Genomic DNA, 18,486 nt, shown 5'->3' on the forward strand with positions numbered 1-18,486 from the left:
TGCAACAGAATGTGCATAGTGCTTGCTATCAAAGGATGGAAATGGAGCCTTTTTTGCAATAAAATTAAATTTCAAGGCTACTTGTGTCTCTTGTTCTGTGCATGAGAGAAAGGATTATGGGCCAGTTCAAGGCTGTTCAGCTGGAGAAAGATACTTCAATCCCACGTCTAAGATCTGTTAGAGCTGCAGTGCAGAGAAATGTATCAAACTGGAAGGGAGTAGCTGTTTAACAGCACCTGCAGACCACTGAGCAAACTACCCAGCTGACCATTAACCTGGCAGCAGGAGCTTCCGTGATCATTCTCATTGCTGTCCTAATGGAAAATGACACGTTATGTATCTAGAACTGCTCAGGCTAGAAAGACAGTAATTCTGTGTGATAAGATGACAAAGAAGAGGTAAGAAGTTAATGGCGTGGTGCCTTGTTGAGCACGGCTTGTCACGCCTCATTAGATTTAAGAGAGTTATCCGAGACTGTAATTATCAGAGACAGTAAAACTGTTGTATTAAAGATAAAAGCAAGTATTATAGAGAAATAATTAACTGCTTAATAGGGCATTTACTGGGTAGAGCTGTGGCAGGCTGTCTCTGAATTAAAAGCTAGAAAGCCAGCCAAGATTACTGGGGTTTAAGCAGGCAACTAGTTCAGCAGCTGTGACCTAAAAGGTCATTGGCGACGTTAAATCCACATAAAGATGACTCTGGGTTCTTTGAGAGCTGAAAAACCCTCTGGGAAGAGATGAGTTTTTTCTTCCAGAGTGCAGTTTCCACAATATATTTCCAGTAAATACAGACTGAACAGTAACTGGATGATGTTTTGGGAAGAATACAGGGACCTTCTGCAAATGAAGTAAAGCCATGACACACGCCCATCTACTGAATGGATGGTGCAGAATGGACTAGTGGCTTCTAGGCAATAGGGCGCTGGACTGGGACTCTGCAGATATGGATTCTAATCCCAGTTGTGCTTGTGGCCTGCTGCGTGACCCTGGGTCAGTCCTTTCATCTCCGACACCTCTCTTCTAATGCTTGTCTATTTAGAGTGGTGCAGGACGAGTTGTGTGTCCATCTAGTGCCTAGTACAATTAGGCTCGACTGAATTCGATATCTGTCCAAATGATTTTAAAAAACTGAAGTTTATTTGATTTAAATTTTCACAGTGCTGGGAATTTCTGGAGTAGAGGCACTCAAAAAGCTAGATCTTTATTAATGGTTAAAACAAATTGCCAACATCACATGTTAAAATATACAAATATCCTTAAAATCAACAGATCAAACCCGTTTTTACTATTCATTCATTCATTCATTCATCTATTTGTAACAAGCCTAATTCAAAAGTCTAAGTCATAGATTTTGACTAATTCAGTCTCAGGATGCATTTTTCTTTACTTATCTGTAAATGTTGATTATTATTGATCGAAATAATTTTCCCCTCAGTTTGTATGCATACAGTCAAATCAACATTTGTGGATAAAAATCTAATCCTCCCAAGCCTACGTATAATGAGTCCCGATCTCATTTGGTGCCTCTAGGTGCTAGTGTAACACAAATAATGCAGATTGCATGTTTCATTTACTAAATGTGCATTTACTGAGTAGAAAAGCAAGTAAGAACCAGACCGAGCTCACATTCCTAATCTCTTTCTAATAGGTGCATAGGTGTGAGGATTTCTGTAGCATGTCTGAGCATGCACGAAAGTTAAGGTGGAGTCCAGCTTCATTCATAACCCCTCTTTCCTTTGCTTATAACTTGGGCATAGAGTGTCTTTGGAGCCCACATTTGTCATGCTTGGTGTCAGCCCGGAGATCAGCTGTTTGGAAAGACCAGTCAAAAACTGGTCCAGCAGTTTGGAGTTCTGAAAATATAAACACATGCACAGCTGACTGGGACCTCATGAGCAGAAACTGTACACAACTCAGCCACTAACCAAACTGACTGAATCTGGGATAGTCCTCCATTATATGGGTCTATGGGCAGAGAACTATTCAGCCATTCAGTTGTACACAGCGCTTGAAAGTGTTCCAGAAGCTTTACAGGACAAATAGAAAGACATGGGAGCTGCCCCAAAGTGGTCACAATCTAATTTTGAACATGTGACTAGCAAAAGTAACAGTAGGGGAGGGGACGAAGTAAAGCAATGAACTCACAAGTGTAGTCAGTGCAGAGGTGTTTGTCCCATTTCAGCAATTGTTAATCCAAATAGGCTGTAGTGGTTTCATAAATCTTTGAGCAAAGGAACTTTGGTTCTTTAGCTCAAGTAATAGATGCTCATATTTTTAAATCTAGAAGTCTCAAGTTCAATACTTGATGGCTCACCCAAGATCATTGTCACATGTACACCTTGATGGCCGCTTAGACTTGCTTCTAATGGGCATCCTAGAAAGATGACATATTAATGGAGAAATCAGAGTTTTGCATCCTGAAAGTTAGTGAGTTTGAATTTTTTTTTCCATTATGTCATAAAATACTAGAGTAACTTAGCCTGCTGGGACATATGAGATGTAGGGCCATTCAGCGTGAAACATTTGGACTATCAGAACCACTGAATCATTTTCTTCAAACTTATTTCGGTTTGTAGATCTTAAAGACTCACAACTCAAGCCAAGTTTGAAGACAACTAATATTAGAAGTTAGTGTTTATCCTCACCAAGGCCTAGAAACATGTTTAAAGGAACGGTGACCACTTCAGTAGTATTTAAGTCAGGCCAGTTTTGAAACACTTCGTGCACGTTTTAATTAAGTTGTGTTCCTCCCTCTCAGTTTTACAAAACAAATGGATCAAATTTAAAGCAGCATGTGCAATTAGTGAAAGGCTTTAAAGATCCATTTTCTACCTGTTGAAATCAACCATTCCAATTAAGAAAAAAGTTTCAGAGAGATCTAAAGAGAAGACTGCCCTCTTTAACACTTAACATTAAAATGGGATGGAAACAGGATGCTTAATAGACAGGAGGACAAGTGCCAGTGATAAAACAGACTTTTGAAAAGACTGATCCTCTTCATACCTCATTTCAACACTGAAGTGGCTCTACATGATTTGTCTCATACAAAATACTGTAATACACCTTTCCAGGCTGGAGGAATACAGGCTGTTTCTAATCTTTCCAATTATTAAAGTGATTTTTCTTAATAATGGCCTGTAGCTGAAATGGGTCTCCAGATTCACATTTCTGCTATGAGTGATGCATAATTTCACTTTAATACCATTTCTTTAAAATGCATGGATCTGTAGACTGAAGAAAGAGTGAGCTCAGGTCTATAAAAGTAGGTTGTTTGTTCTGGCTGATAGTAAGTAGTCTGTTCGGGTCTTTCCGGTAAATTAAGCTCTGCAAGTAGGTTTCAAAGTGTAGAGGCCTATTATAATAAGAACAATATCAATAAAACACCAAACATCCTCCTAACCACACAGTAAGATTTTTATATTGTGCTTTTCATCTGTAGATACTACAATGCTTTATAAAAAGGTGGCCAAGGATTCTTCACTCTCCCAAATAGGTAAACTCAGAAGCGAGGGGACTGCCCCAAGGTCACATGTAGGTCAGTGGCACAGGTCCGCTGGCAACAGAACCCAGGTTTCTCTCTACTCCCATTCCAGTACTCTGACCAGCAAGCTGCATTGCCCCAACAGGAATCACGGTTCTCACTAGGTTTCCAGGGACCATCAAGGGCAACCTCAGTGACAGCAGGGATCAAAATCAGTTCTTGCCATTAAACCACACACACACACACCCCAACCAATGAAAAAACCAACACGTTCCTGGCTTTGAGCTGAAGGCAAACCCTCTGTGAGCAATATAGGGCTTAGGAGTTAACTGAGCAGTCCTGATCACATCCAGTAGGGGTATGAAGTGAATGAACTAGCCCATTCATTTTTATCCCCAAAAAAGCCTTCTTCAACTCTTTTCCTAAAATTCTTGGCTCTTGCCTCTGTTTCATGGACCATAAGTTGCGTAACATGAGGACTCCCTGTTAGCCAAGGTCTCAGATTTTAAAAATCTGATCCGGTTGTAAAAAGAAAGTCCCTAGCCAGATTCCAGGCCTGACCTTCTGACACACACATGCCAGGGCTAGGAAGTTATCACTCTCATTAGAAGGCAGGAATAAAGCAACCACATTCTTTCTCTAACAGCCAAGAGTAATAAGATGACCCCTACCGAGCTCAGAGGAAACAAAGGATATTTCCCCCTTTATGTACATTATAGTCTTACACTTAAATGTTTCTATATCAATTTACACTGAAATATTCTTTTTTTAGACACAGGATTCGCCTTCCAAGCCCCAGACAGGATTAAGCAAGTCAACAGGCAGGATACACAGGCCAAAACCTGGGGGGGGCATTATTAGTCTAAACACACGGCTTCCCAGATGGCTTGGTCTGAGAAAATGGAAGGGGAGAGAGAACAGCTGTCTGAAGCAACTAATGAGCGAAAGGCTCTCAAGATCAATGGCTCCTGAGCTGGAGGGGTTCTGGACATACATCTAAGACCCGGCTAACTGAATAACACCAGTTACACAAAACAGAGTGCTGTTCCAGAAAGGGTAAGGGGACATTTATCTGTAGAGAAGAAACCGTGGATATGTCTATGCTAGAAACGCTGCGCCTGTGCCACTGAAGTGTAGACACTTCCTATAGCGACAGAAGGGGTTCTTCCATCACTGTACGAAATCCATCTCTCCTACAGGTGGTAGCTAGGTCGATGGAAGAATTCCATCGGCGTTTAGGTCAGCTTTACTACGTCACACTGGGCATGAAACATTTCACAGCCCTGAGCGATGTAGTTAGGTCAACCTAACTTTGAAGTGTTGGCCAGCCCTGAGCCAAAGTTAGGACTGTATCTCTAGCTTCTTTCTAGCAGGCATTGCGGCCCAGTGACTAGAACGCTGGACTAGACTCAGAAGACCCTGGGTTCTAGTCCCAGCTCTGCCAGTGGCCCACTGGGTGACTCTGTGCAAGTCTCTGCCCCTCAATTTCCCCATCTATAAAATGGAGATAGTGCTACTCTTTTGGAGGGCATTGTGAGATCTATTGTGGAAAAGCACCGTACAAGAGCTAGGTGTTATATTATATGCTCATTCCCCCCTGAAGCATCTGCAACCAGTCATGGTCTAGATGAACCACTAGTCTGACCCAGTAAGGCCATTCTGATGTTTCTTATTATAATGTAATTGAGAGCAAAACCAATAGTGAAAAGCCTGAAGCTGGGAAACTACGTCACAGGATCATAGCATATGATCTTTCCCCTTTCTGGTTTAATCAGTTCAAGTCCTGCCCACATTCTTGGGAAAGATTCATTACAATATGACCGATTGTCCATGGTCTGTGTAAAGTGAAGTGAGCTTGGCAGCTTGCGTTCCAAGTACTCACATCACAGAATGACCATTACACTTGACCTCCTTGCTGACCTTTTCACGAAGAGGCCAGAGATCCAATAGGCCATGGAATTAAACTGGTCAGGGAAGCTAAACTATCCTCTTACCACTAGATGTGCTTCCTCTAGGTCAGGGGTTCTCAAATTTCATTGCTCCGCGACCCCCTTCTGACACCAAAAATTACTATACGACCCCAGGAGGGGGTCTGAAGCCAGAACCCACCCAAGCCCTGCCAAAGCCCAAGCCCCACCACCTCGGGCAAGGAGACAAAGCGAAAGCCAAGGGCTTCAGCCCCAGGTGGGGGAGACTAACCTGAGCTCCATCACCCAGGGCTTAAGCCCTTGGGCTTTGGCTTCGGCCTGGGGCTCAAGCTTCAGCTTCGGGATATTCTTTCCTGACAAGCAGATTACCGTTGGTGATGTTGAAATGCCAGTAGTGATCCTGGGTAACCCAGCCAACCCTTGCTTCCTGAGTCATCAGCCATACACCAGCCACCCCAACAGCACCAAGGAAAGATTCAGCTACTGGCTCAGCAAGTGCAGAATGACAGCTCAATGCACTTTTGGTAGATCGAAGGGGCTCTGGCGTTGTTTACTCACAAGTGGGATCTCGGGGGGGGGGGAAGGAGAGACATCTCAGGGGTTGTAGCTGCCTCCTGCATAAATGTGTGTGAAGCAAAGGGAGAAAAGTTGCTGCCATGGTGGAGGTGGAGCAGCTGTCTGCTGAGTTTGAACATCCCGACCTGAGGGCTATCCGAAGAGCTCAACACGAAGCTATATAGCTCAGGGAGGCTTTGAGAGAGCACTTTAAAAAGGAGACACAGTAATGCATTGTGGTTTACTGTGCTCTATGTGGCCCTGCAGTTTTGAGGCCTGTTAGGAATTGTGTGGTGCTTGGTGTACATCTATGAATATAAGCACTATCAATGCACTTGTTAATTTTACAGTGCTTGCTGTACATTTATTATTATTACACTGTTTGTCTATGATCCTATGAGTTGCGTCACACTGTTCAGTAACAAGTGTGTGCTTTCAGAACTGCTAGGCACTCTGCAGCATATGTTGTGAACTAATCACAATTAATTAAATTTTCCAAATAATAGAATTGTATTCAGTAACAAAACCAGTGTAAAGAAAAACCTGTGCAATTTAAAACCAAATACACTGAAAAATTCTGTTCCATTAATTTATTAAGTTAAGGGAAAGAACATTCATGCCCATTTTACCTATACACACTGACCTGGAAAAGCCACGGTTGCAGTATGTGAAGCTGTGGTTGTCCTTAAATTCCTCTGGGGTGGAATGGTAGGGTAAGAACATGGTCCCTGATGCTACATGGAATCATGAGGGGGCCCTAAGAATGCACTGTAATGGAGTTCTCCATGGACTGCAAAGGGAGGCAGGTCTGCGACTGCTGAACCTGTAGGCCCACAAGAGTCAGTGGTGTCTGTATTTTTTGGTTTTTCTCTTGCGTATGTACTTGGTGTGAAAGCTTTTCCATTACAAGCACTGTGCATATTTTACTATACTGAAATTCCATAGGAGGAGTCACATTTTTCCCCAATAATGTGCAATACAAAGTCTAGCTCGGGGGAGGGCAAACTACGGCCCACGGGCTGGATCCAGCCCATCAGGGCTTTCAATGCGGCCCGCGGGATTGCCAGCTCCGTGGTGCAGCGGGGCTAAGGCTGGCTCCCTGCATGCCCTGGCCCCGTGCTGCTCCTGGAAGCGGCTGGCACCATATCCCTGTGGCCCGTGGAGAATGGGGGGCAGAGGGCTCCATGCACTATCCTCGCCTGCAGGCACCGCCTCCCACAGTTCCCATTGGCCAGGTACGGGGAACTGCGGCCAATGGGAGCTTCGGGGATGGTACCCACAGGCAAGGGCAGTGCATGGAGCCCTCTGCCCCCCCAGGGGCCACTGGGACGTGGTGCCATCTGCTTCTAGGAGTGGCGTGGAGCCAGGGCAGGCAGGGAGCCTGCCTTAGCCCTGCTGTGCACCACTGCCACCCCAGAGCCACTCGAGATAAGTGGCACCGGGCCAGAGCCTGCACCCTGAACCCCTCCTGAATCCCAACCACCTGCCCTGAGCCCCCTAATCCCCTGTCCTGAGCCCCCTCCTGCACTCCGCACTCCCTCCTGCATCCCAAACCCCTGCCCCAGCTCTACATTCATGGCCCTTCATGGCCCTGCATACAATTTCCTCACCCAGATGTGGCCCTCAGACCAAAATGTTTGTCCACCCCTGGTCTAGCTGCTAACAAAAAATAATAATAATGTGTTGTTCTATTTAAAATGTAGATCCTTTGCATTAAGTAAGAGATTCCTTGACCTGCTAGGAAGCCAGCACTTTGTCAGATGATGAATTTCTTTAACAATTTCCTCCCCAAACTGCTTAATTCCTGGACACAACCACCATATGTGCAACTATGTTTTCCTTTTCCTGAAACCCCTCCAAAAGGGAGCCTCCCTAGCAACAGAAGTATGAGTGAGTCAAATGCCATTTATATAGTAATTTATGAAAACGCCTTTATGAGCTACACAAATTGAAGATGTATGTCCCATTTCCCATATAGAGACCCACTCATCCAGATCAATTTCTTTGTGCAAATCCCTCTCACAACTTTTAATCTGGGTTGTTTCCTCAACATCTTTTTCAATCAAACTGTACATATCTTAGAAATTAAATCTTTCATTCTAGCTTGCGCCTGGGTCAAGTCCTCAAATGCGGTTAAAGGTCTAGATAGAGCTGTCTTGTATCCAGATTTCACAATAGAATGTTTGAGTTGTAAACTCTGAAAATATGGGATCATTATTTACCTTATTACATATTTCTTAGTATGATTTCAAAACAGACACCTGGAAACAGCTGTCCCAACTGAGTTATCTCAGCTCTTACTCACATTTCCTAGGAATACATTCCTGATTATTAATGAAAATAGCTTAGGGTGAGGGCCTTGACAACGGGAATCTCAAAAAACTTATCCAAAGCTATTAAGGTGATCTGGATAAATGGGTAATTTAATTTTATCTTTGGTAACCTAATTTATTTTTTAACCCAACAATCACTATGAATAGCTATATCTGGGCTCCAGTCTTGTTGGAGTTTTACCCAGTGTTTGGATGGTCTACTGTTAACTCAATGGACCACATCTTTTAATGGTGATACGTGATAATAATAATAAGAGGCCAAATTAGGGAAAGCGAGTCCACCCCACTTTGTAGACTTAAAAAGAACTTTAGAACTCAACCTGTGTCTTTTGTGTTTCCATATGAGTTTTAATAGCTTATCCTGTCATTTTTTAATGTCATGTCAGGGATACCAACAGTGATGTATTGAAACAAAAACAACAACTGTGGGAGGTGTGTCTTTACTGAGGATACCTTACCTAGCCAAGAAATTTCATACAGACGCTCCCTGGGTTACGCAAGACCCGATTTACGCAAATCCGCACTTACGGAAAAAGTTCCATAAGCTACAAATAGGAGGGTTTTGTTGTTGTTTTTGGGTTTTATGCATAACAGTCAGGTATATGTTTCCGACTTGCGCAAAATTTGAGTTATGCAAGGCATTCCGGAATGGAACGATTGCGTAAGTCGGGGAGCGTCTGTATTCCATTCTTCCAACTCTTTTACTATGTTATTTAACACTGGAGGGCAATTTGCCTTAAGATTTTTATCTTTCTCCACAATATTTATTTCTAAATATTTTAAAGATTCCTTTACCCACTTAAATTTACATAGTGGACAGCAGTTTGCTTTGACTCCTTCAGGAATGTTAATTGATAACATTTCAGCTTTATTGTAGTTTATTTTGAAGTCCGATACCTGCCCAAATTACAAAGTCATTTGTTCTGTAACTTTGAACAAGGCGTCTAGATTCTGCAAATATAATACGACATCATCAGCACACAAAGCTATTTTGTGTTCTACTCCAGAAGGCATTTTGATGTTCTTTACCAAGGGGCTGTTTCTCACATTTATTGCAAATGTATTCCCAGGGGAAACAGGAGGGTGGAGGCATGACAGATAACCCTGTCTTATATCTCTAAACAAATTAAAAGGACTGATCACTATTAGTCAAAGCAGACCAACAAGGGTGAGTATGTAGGACCAACCTGCCCCATAAAAGGGATTTCCAAAACCAAACCTCACCAAAATCTGTCTAAGGTGCTCCCACTCCAGACCGTTGAAGGTTTCCTCAGTATCCAAGAAAGCAGTGCACAGAAAGAATTGCTAGAATTAACATTATAGGTCAAATTCAGAGCTCTTTTCATATATCAAATAGATGCTTGCCAGCAACGAACGCAGATTGGTCAGGGTGAACATAGTTGGGAAAAACGACACTCAAGCCGTTTGCTAGCACCTCTGCATAAATTTTAGCATGTGCATTAAAGAAATAGGTCTATATGGTGCACTTAAGACCCTTTCCTTCTTTGGCAATGACCACAATTTTTGCCTTTTCCATGACTCTGGACCCTTGCTCCCCTACAATATGCCATTAAACAATTCAGTCACAACAAGGACCAACTCTTGCTTTAGAGCTCTGTAATACTCCCCAGCAAACCTGTTAGGATCTGGAGCGTTACTGGATTTTTAATTCTTAATTACAACTTCAACGGCCTCTTGTAGATTTAGGTCTACCTTCCAAAACAGTTCTTTAACCAAACTCTCTTCTTCAAGAGTGCTCGTCTTTTTGAGGTATGATATCTTATGAGGTATGATAAAGATTTCCCCACTCCTCCACCCCAACATTACCACCTTTCCAGGATCCCAGAGAATACTTCTATTGAGCCAATCCTTATTTTCTTCTCTAAATTTCTGAAAATATTCTTCCAGCTCTTGAATTCTGAGGGATTCATATAACAAAGGTCTATTAAACCACCAGGCCCTTTGTTTTTGCACAGAGCCTCAGTCTTTTAGTCTGATATATGCAGGGGCATGATCAGACCAAGTTGTAACTCCCAGATTAGCTTTTTTCCCCAGATATGGAATTTTTGACCTGGTCTCAGTTTAAAGCCATGCCTCAGAGAGGAGACCAGGGCTATGAGCTCCACCACTATCTAGACCCATTTTGGTTTTTATCAGCCCCCTCCCCCACATCATGATTGAGCTTTATCGCCACAAGACTCCTGTGAGGCAAGAAAGCATTATCTGCAGTTTACAGACAGGGACCTGAGGCACAGGTAGGTTCAGTGAGTTGTTCCATCACAAAGAAAGTCTAGCAGATCCCAGAACTAAACCCAAGACCAAGTCCTAGTCCAGCGACTCAGTATTACCAACACCAGAAGTACGAAAACCACAAGTCCTGCACCAAAAAAAATCATGACATTTAAAAGATTTGGGGTTTTATTTGCCTTTTGGGTAACCTCTGGTCACATTTTCAATCCTTCCTCTGTAACCATGAAGGTTAGAATCTTTCTTTTAAACAAAAGCTGAGAGTTTCCTATAAGCAAGAGACTCTAGGAGGTGGGGCTTTAGGACCTCAACTGTCCTAAGTGTCATGTTGCAGGATTTGGCAACCCAGGCGTTATGTCTACACTTCAGCTGGGATGTGCAATTCCAAACTGGGTAGATGTATACGCATTAGCTCTGCTGCAGCTAGCTCACTCAAAAGAACAATCTGGCTGTGGCGGCATGAGCTGGAGGCGAGCCGCCCAACTATGTACCTAAGATATCAGATGGGGCCGGACTTGGGCAGCTAGCACAACCCACTGCGGCCACACTGCTATTTATGACACGCTAGCTGAAGTGGCGCTAAAGTGTGTACGTCTCAGCAAGCTGCGAATTACACCTCCCAGCTACGCTGCCCTGAGTGACAACTGCTAGACCACCCTTCTGCCCCATTCAGTTCGATAACCTGTAAAGCCAGACAGCACCTCCAGATGTCCCACGTGACAGCTGTGCAAAGGGAGCACTTGTTATTCAGTGTTTCTCCATCAGTCATTCTTTGGACCACTGCATAAGAGATATCCTTTCATGGACTGTCTACCTCCAACCCCTCAAAATGTTTCATTCTGCAGTCCAGCCACTGAGGTTTAAGAAATGGTTTTAAGTGAACAGGTGCTTACATCTTAAGGATTTGATCAATTGGAGTCAGTCAACTGGACACAGTCCTCCTCAAATGCAGAAGATGAACAGAAGTGGATGAGTGAAGGAGTCACTAACTGACCTGGGGCTGTAATTCGTTTAAATTTTAAGTTCTGGTTAAACCTGCCTATCAGGAAAAAATACAGGGATAAGTTGTGATGTGCAATGTTTCCTCACAAGCTGATGCAGGAAGCCCGGCAGGAGGGGTTTGGGAAAAGGGGTTAAGCAGGCGCTTTGTAGTTCACGAGGGAGCAAGAGCAGCTTTAAGGATAATAATCTTGCTTTGATTGGTCTAATTAAGTTCCTAATTACGCTCCTTGTTCAGTTAGAAGAAAGCAACACTGTCATTCCTAATTCTTTGAGGCTTTGCAATACTTGCGTTAAAGAAACTAGGAGATTTATGTAGTTTTGGTTCAAGTTAGATCTCTATAATCATCATATTTATGCTCCTCAGAAGCCAGAATCTGCATGCTATAATTTAGGAACCAGCCTGTTTTGCATCTAGTTTACAATAATTTGTTTAAGCCAGCCTTCAAAAGATGTAATCACAAAATTAAAGATCAAAATTGAAAAGCTTGATACAAAGTTATCAGTTTTTTAAAATTAGACCTATTTAGCCAGATCCTACCCTGATTTTTGTGCATGGAACATGTACAATATGCTCCGTAAATTACAGTATTTTACGAATAAAAGATCTCCTTTCAAATGTACTTGACAAGAGGAAGGGAAAGTTTCTATCTCAAACCTTTAGAAAAGTCCCTTTGTTGTAACAGCTCCAACAACAGAATGGAAACTGTCAAGTTGAACAACTATTCCTCTTGTAGTAAGTTGATCAGTTGGTTGCACTTGGTTTGTGATGTTTGACAGAACAACAGACGTAAAAAGCCCACCCAAGACACACAAGAAGGATTTGAAGAGCGAAAGATGCAAGTGCACTAATTCAAAGCCTCTCACATCAAACCTTAAGCTCTAGTTCAGTGCTCCTTGTCCCAGTCAGGCTAACATGTCCATGCCACTGTGCCGTGAGGGGCAGGGGGACCATTGCTACACACAAGTAAGCTCCATATGGGCCAGGGAGGAAGCTGCATTGCAGTAGAAGACCCTCCCTTGCTTTCCAGGTCACCCTCAGCAGCGAGATATTTTCCAGGACGAACTCCTGTGGAAAATGTGGGGACAGTGGTCAGTATAGGGGGCCCTGCAGCTGTTGGCTCTTCCCCAGGCACAGAAAACCAGAGGACAGTACGGCCATGAAACAACCAGTCCCCCTTGCCCCTGTGCTTACTCACCATTTTGAGGCGCCTGTGGGTTATGTGCACTTGCTTTGGGACAGGCAATTTCTGCTATTGTGTAGACTGCGCTTGTCTACTTTAAGTACAGGGGAATCATTGCTCTGTCTGGTGTGAACAATGCTGCCTCTGTTAAGTGTTGCATTTTGGCTTTACAGATGCAACCTTGAGACCTCAGCCGTCCTTGTTATCAACGGCTGAAAGACTCCAAAGAATTAGGAAGCGGCCACATAGAAGCAAAGAGGACAATGTGCATGAAGTGATGCAGCAGTCCGTTAATGAAAATCAAAAAGTGCAGGAGTGGTGGGAGAGCGAAAGGAGGGTCCGCCAGCAGAATGCAGATTGCTGGCACCAAAGCACGGAGCGGCTGCTAAGCATCATGGAGCGCCAAACGGACTCAATACTGACGCTCGTAGCCATGCAGGCGGAGGACTTCCACGCCCGCCCCCCATTGCAGCCCTTGTCCCAAAACTCTTTCCCTTGTGCCCCCATGTCACCTCCAACCCGTTTTCCCCAACATCCAAGTTCTTATTGCCACCAGCTGCCTCCAACACCTGTACCTTCACCACCCAGTCCTGCAAACTACGACCCTTACCCACTGCACTCAACCCCCCTCACCATGCATTTTAGCCAGCCAGAAGTGCAGGACTCATTGCACAGCACTCCAGACAGGAAGGCAGAGTACGAGAACAGGACATACGCAAATCTGTGATTGTACCGTTCCCCACGCCACCCCCTGGCCCTTTCTGTTTCCCAAACAGTTGCCAGTCTGCCAGTGCATCCCACGTAGATGTTCATGAATCTGCCACATCGGTTCACACGGGTCTGAGTAATCACCCAGTAACAGCCTTTCCTGTAAATCTACTCTCTCCTCTGAATGGCAGGTATTAGGCGAGTATATATGTGCCATCAATAGCACCCGCACACTTCGGAAACATCCTTTTTTTCAAATCCTGCAGTTACTGCAAGGATATTTCCCAGTTTAGCTGGGGTTGCACTGGAACGTGTCCAGTCCTGACACACAGATTTCTGGGTGCATAATCTATGCTTCTTAGCACCACAACTCACTGTGCTGCTCTAGGCTAGCTTTCTCAGGGCACTGTAGGACATATTGCCAGTCCCTTCTGGGATGGTGGGCGGTCTTGGCCTGGGAAATTAATTTCCTAACTCAGCCCAACCTGGAGTGCTCTCTCCTGGTCCTGTAAGAGATGGATCCTGCTTATCCTAACAACCAGGACCAACAGCCGATTGTTTCCATAGAGGCCATGTTTCTTTGGCATGCCGTAGCAGAAGCTGTCTCCTAGAGATGGTGGTGCATATTTCAGCTTGTTCTGTAACTTTAGATACCAGCAGGGTGAAGGATGTGGTATGAACCTGAACAGAACCGAACGAGTTTACAATTAACAATTTACACTTCATTTCAGACAATATTTCTCCTCTCCTCTGGAGTCCTCTTGTTTGTCTTGCTCCACTTTATCCAAAGCCACCTTTGTTATGAAAACTTCTTCTCAAAGACACTTTGAAGACCACTGCTCTAGGACTATAAACACTGCTGCTTGATGCTGTTTTCAGAACAAATTTTCCCAATATATTGCCTCTATTCTGCATCTCCAGCAAGCTAAGTAACCTTGCTATGAAAGAGGAGCAGAAAGTATTCTGACCCACTCGCGCCCAATACACCATCCTCGTTCTTTACTTGTATTCTACCCTCCTGACAATGCAGCCAAATGCCCTGTTGCAATTACAGATTGTTGCAAACAATCCTTGAAGCTAACAGTTCAGCCTCTTCCCTGATCAGAGTAGACGTAGCGTGTTCCATTTGGACAGACATGCTCTGTTTCGATTCACTGCTTCTAGTTTATCCATATGCTTCTTTATTTACACAAAATGACTCACCCCTCATCACTGGGAATCCTTCCCATGTTGTTGCCATTAGCAAATTGGCAAGTTCAAAGAAATTTCACGCTATTTGTTCTTTGCTGCTAGCGGGCCAGAGGGACATAACAGTTGATCTAAAGTGCAGGATTTGTGAAAAGCTTTTATAAAACATAACCACTAAACTGTTTCAGTTAAAGCTCTAACTGTAACAGATTTAAGCCATCTCCCTGCACAGTTTGGAAGCCAGATACTGCACCATGTGTTAGCATCAGTTAAATTGGGCAAAAACAGACTGATCCGGTGAACTGTGTTAGTCTATTTTCATTGACCAAACTCAGCAAAATACAGACAGTAAAGAGACAGATTTTCCAGCTTGAATAATTCAATTATTTTAGTAATCCAGGAAAGGAATTTCAGAGGTTTTATTAAAATGTTTATTCTGAAAAACTTCCCCTTAAGATTGCAACCGCTGCGTCCTGGTTTTGAAATTATTCTCTCCAAAAGGTCCAGAGATACAAATAAGCCTCAAAGTTTGGATGTTTCTCCAGATCTTTTCAGGTCTTACTTCGTCATCTCTACTCCTGTTCCAGCAACGACAGATGCCTAGTTCTATTTCTGGCTGGTTGTGCAACTTTGGGCAAGCCACTTAACTGTCCTGTGCCTCAGTTTACCCACCCTAAATCACTGTTGGCAATGCATACCTACCTCATGAGGACATAGTAAGTTTGGTTAATAATGTTTCACTTGTCTAAAGAAGTAGAGCTTTATAACCATTCATGGAGCCTCATATTACCCCAAGGAAGTATTCACCCAGCTATCTTACAGATAAGGAAACAGAGGCACTGAAAGGTTAAACAACTTATCCAAGGAAGTCTGTGGCAAAGTCATGAAAAGAACCCAGAAGACTCCCTGCTCTAGCCATAGGCTAAGATGTATTTTGAGATATTTGGAGGACAAGGACTACAGATTGCAAATTAGTCTCCTCCTATTTACCGCACTGATCCCAGCTTACCTCTAAAACCTACACTACCCACTTCCAGATACATACCTTTACTTCCGTCTCCTCCCCCACAAACTAGTCTGTATAGTTATGTAAACAAATCTTTTATTCAATGGCTTCCCAGAGTCAGATGCGCTCAGAAAGCCTCTCTCCAACTAGAGTTGGCAAGTCTGGATACATTTGATGGGAGAAGTTTGCTTCTGAGATTTTAGAGAAGTTTCAGATACAAGTTTTTCCTGCTCCTCTCCCTATTCCACCTGTTGTTGTTTTTTTTCCCCCTGCAATACCAGGTTGATGCATGGGGTGGACAGAGCAAGCGTCTATTCCATCCCCCGTTCCAAAAATCAATTTAATATACAGTCCTCAAATAAAGGACACGTCAGATATTAAACTGATAAGACCAGATTTAAATTTTTTATTAAAGTTAATGTTTAAAATCAAATTTACACAAGTTAAGAGGAAAGGTACTGTACATCTGGGATCAGGCTTGGGTTATGGGGGATTGCAAGTATTAGTTGCAAGGTTCATGAGGTACATACATATCACATAACCAGCATAGATCCAGATTGGGGTGTGGGAGTTTTTAAAGCGTCAGTGGATAAGTGGGCTCAGGTATGCCACCCATGGAATGTATTAAGAGTCCAAGTCAGTATTGGTGTAGAGAATAAATACATGGGTGGGGTGCGTCCCTCCGTTGATCAGGGAAGGTAGTGGGTTATTTCCCTGGTCTGCATTCTCGGTTACTCTTAGAAACCATAGCCAAATTCAGCGCTTCGTTGTGCTAGGCGCTGTATAACATTGTGACAAATGGTCCCAATTACAAAGAGATTACAGTATAAATAGGTAAGACAGAGGGGAATCAGAACCTCAGAAAGGTGCAGTGACTTACTCAAGATCAGCAAGTTATTGGCCTAGGCAGCCTGACTCCTGCTCCGGTGGCCTTATCCAGACCATCCCCCTGGCCTCACTCTTACTCATTAGCACCTTAACAGTAAGCTATCAGTTGCATTAGTCAGGAGCCTCAAATTAAAACTATCCAGTGAATTCTCTCCCCATCCTCCACTAATACCAGGCTCTTGTTCCTCCATTGTTAGCAATAATTTCCACCTCTCTTCATTTGAATTGACTATTTGGTAAACTCTGTTCTGGGGTTTTAAATCTCCAGTGACTTTGTAGCTTAAGTCATCTTTGGTATTAGAGCAATATCTGGAAAACATACAGTTCCAATTAAGCAACATTGTATTTGCTGCCAGTCCATTCTGTTACGTTAGTTTTATCTTCTCACTAGTATAAACCAACAACGAATGACCTTTCCCTCATCACGACAAAGCACTGAACTTGGCTATGGCTTCGAAGAGTAACCGAGAACGCAGACCCGGGAAATAACCCACTTTGATGACTTTGTATTTAATTACAATCAAATTAGGATCTGTGGCAATAATCTTGAGAACAAGTGTCAGGTCCCTTAATATGTATTTACCCAGAATCTATTGTAGCCTCCTCAGCAATGTATATATTATGAGTTTGTGTTTGGAGTTTGTTTTTTTTTTGTTTTTTTTTTAAATTATGCTGAGGAAAAAATGGTGCAAGCAAGATAGGAAATCCCGTGTTCAGGCTCACAAGTCAAACCTATTGTGCAGGGTTAGCCACAGTGTAGACTTTCAGTTATAATCCGCTTGTGCCACACAGAACCCTTTAATGTTAAGCAGGGAGGGAGGGTTTTTTTGGTCTTTAACTCAAAGAGATCTGTGTTTATACTCTGGCCGCAATGTTTGACTTCTGGAGACAGCTCCCATTACAGACAGATATTAATTCTACTGGGGCTACGCTCCATTATCATGCACTATGTGTAATGATTTACCCCTGTGCAAAGCGGGTGCAAGACACTACCATGTCAGTAGTAAGTGGTTACACACTGTAAAGCCACACATAAAGGTCTCTGGTCTCTACATCCTGATGAAGACAGCCAAAACCCAGCCTTTCACAGTCTTTTTGCACTTGCCATTAACATGTTTTAAAGTTATTTTTATTTGGAAGGCACACAGCTTATCACATTCCCAACAGCAGTGCTAACCCCAACCCAAGACCATTAGAAGACAGAAGTAACTTAAACCTACTCCATCATCACCACCCTGACACTCCAAGATCTACTATAGATTGTCCACTCCTTTGAACACTCACATTTTAGGTGTGCTAACAGGATCTTGTCTACTTTAACAGCCATTAGGAATAATAGGGGTGTAATCTAATGCATCTAATCATTTCCTTTATTTAAAATATGTTTTCAGCACACCAGAGACCACACTGTATAATATAATCAATTACTGATCTTTGGAGTGTGTACCAGGATTTGAACTTAAATTACATTTTATTAATCCCTGCTCCCATCAGACACCTTTTACAATATATAGAAACAATAGAAATGCCTCTTTGCAAAAGGTCAAACAGAAACATCCTTTAAGGACACCTTTTCTCTTTCCATGTTGGCAACCCAAAAATTGCAGCATTATAGCCCAATAGAGGCTCTTGGACTAAAACATACTCTGATGAGAAAGTAATTCTCATTGTCCAACCAGAAATGCAAGAGGCAGTATAAACAGATTAGAGTTTTACCTTTGCTCCCACTGCGTTGGCGATCTGAGATATTCGCAAGCCACAACCCATGGAAGAAAACCTAAATATGCACGAACACAAAGTTTACAGCCTCCCTTTCAAAAGCATGCCCGTTCTCTGCAAGGTACACCTGGCGTCTCACAGCCTAGCAACAGGGAACAGCCTTCCCAAAAAATAAAAAATCAGACCAGACGTTTAAAGTAGTTTTTAAATGTAAACACAAGACATGAGAACACAGGAGTTGGACACAA

At 43.1% G+C, this 18,486-nt stretch overlaps 1 protein-coding gene and 1 non-coding gene across 2 annotated transcripts in view; both read right to left on the bottom strand.

Annotated features, from left to right (window-relative positions):
- LOC144259608 (store-operated calcium entry regulator STIMATE-like) overlaps positions 1 to 18,486 on the bottom strand; it is a 68,907-nt gene that overhangs the window by 49,013 nt on the left and 1,408 nt on the right. The gene's annotated exons all lie outside the window — the stretch shown is intronic.
- Positions 15,869 to 16,050, bottom strand: LOC144259763 (U2 spliceosomal RNA). The gene has a single exon (XR_013344902.1). It is a non-coding gene; the product is annotated as a U2 spliceosomal RNA (small nuclear RNA).

The sequence above is a fragment of the Eretmochelys imbricata genome, chromosome 1 (assembly GCF_965152235.1).
Source record: "Eretmochelys imbricata isolate rEreImb1 chromosome 1, rEreImb1.hap1, whole genome shotgun sequence".
Lineage (NCBI taxonomy): Eukaryota > Metazoa > Chordata > Testudines > Cheloniidae > Eretmochelys > Eretmochelys imbricata.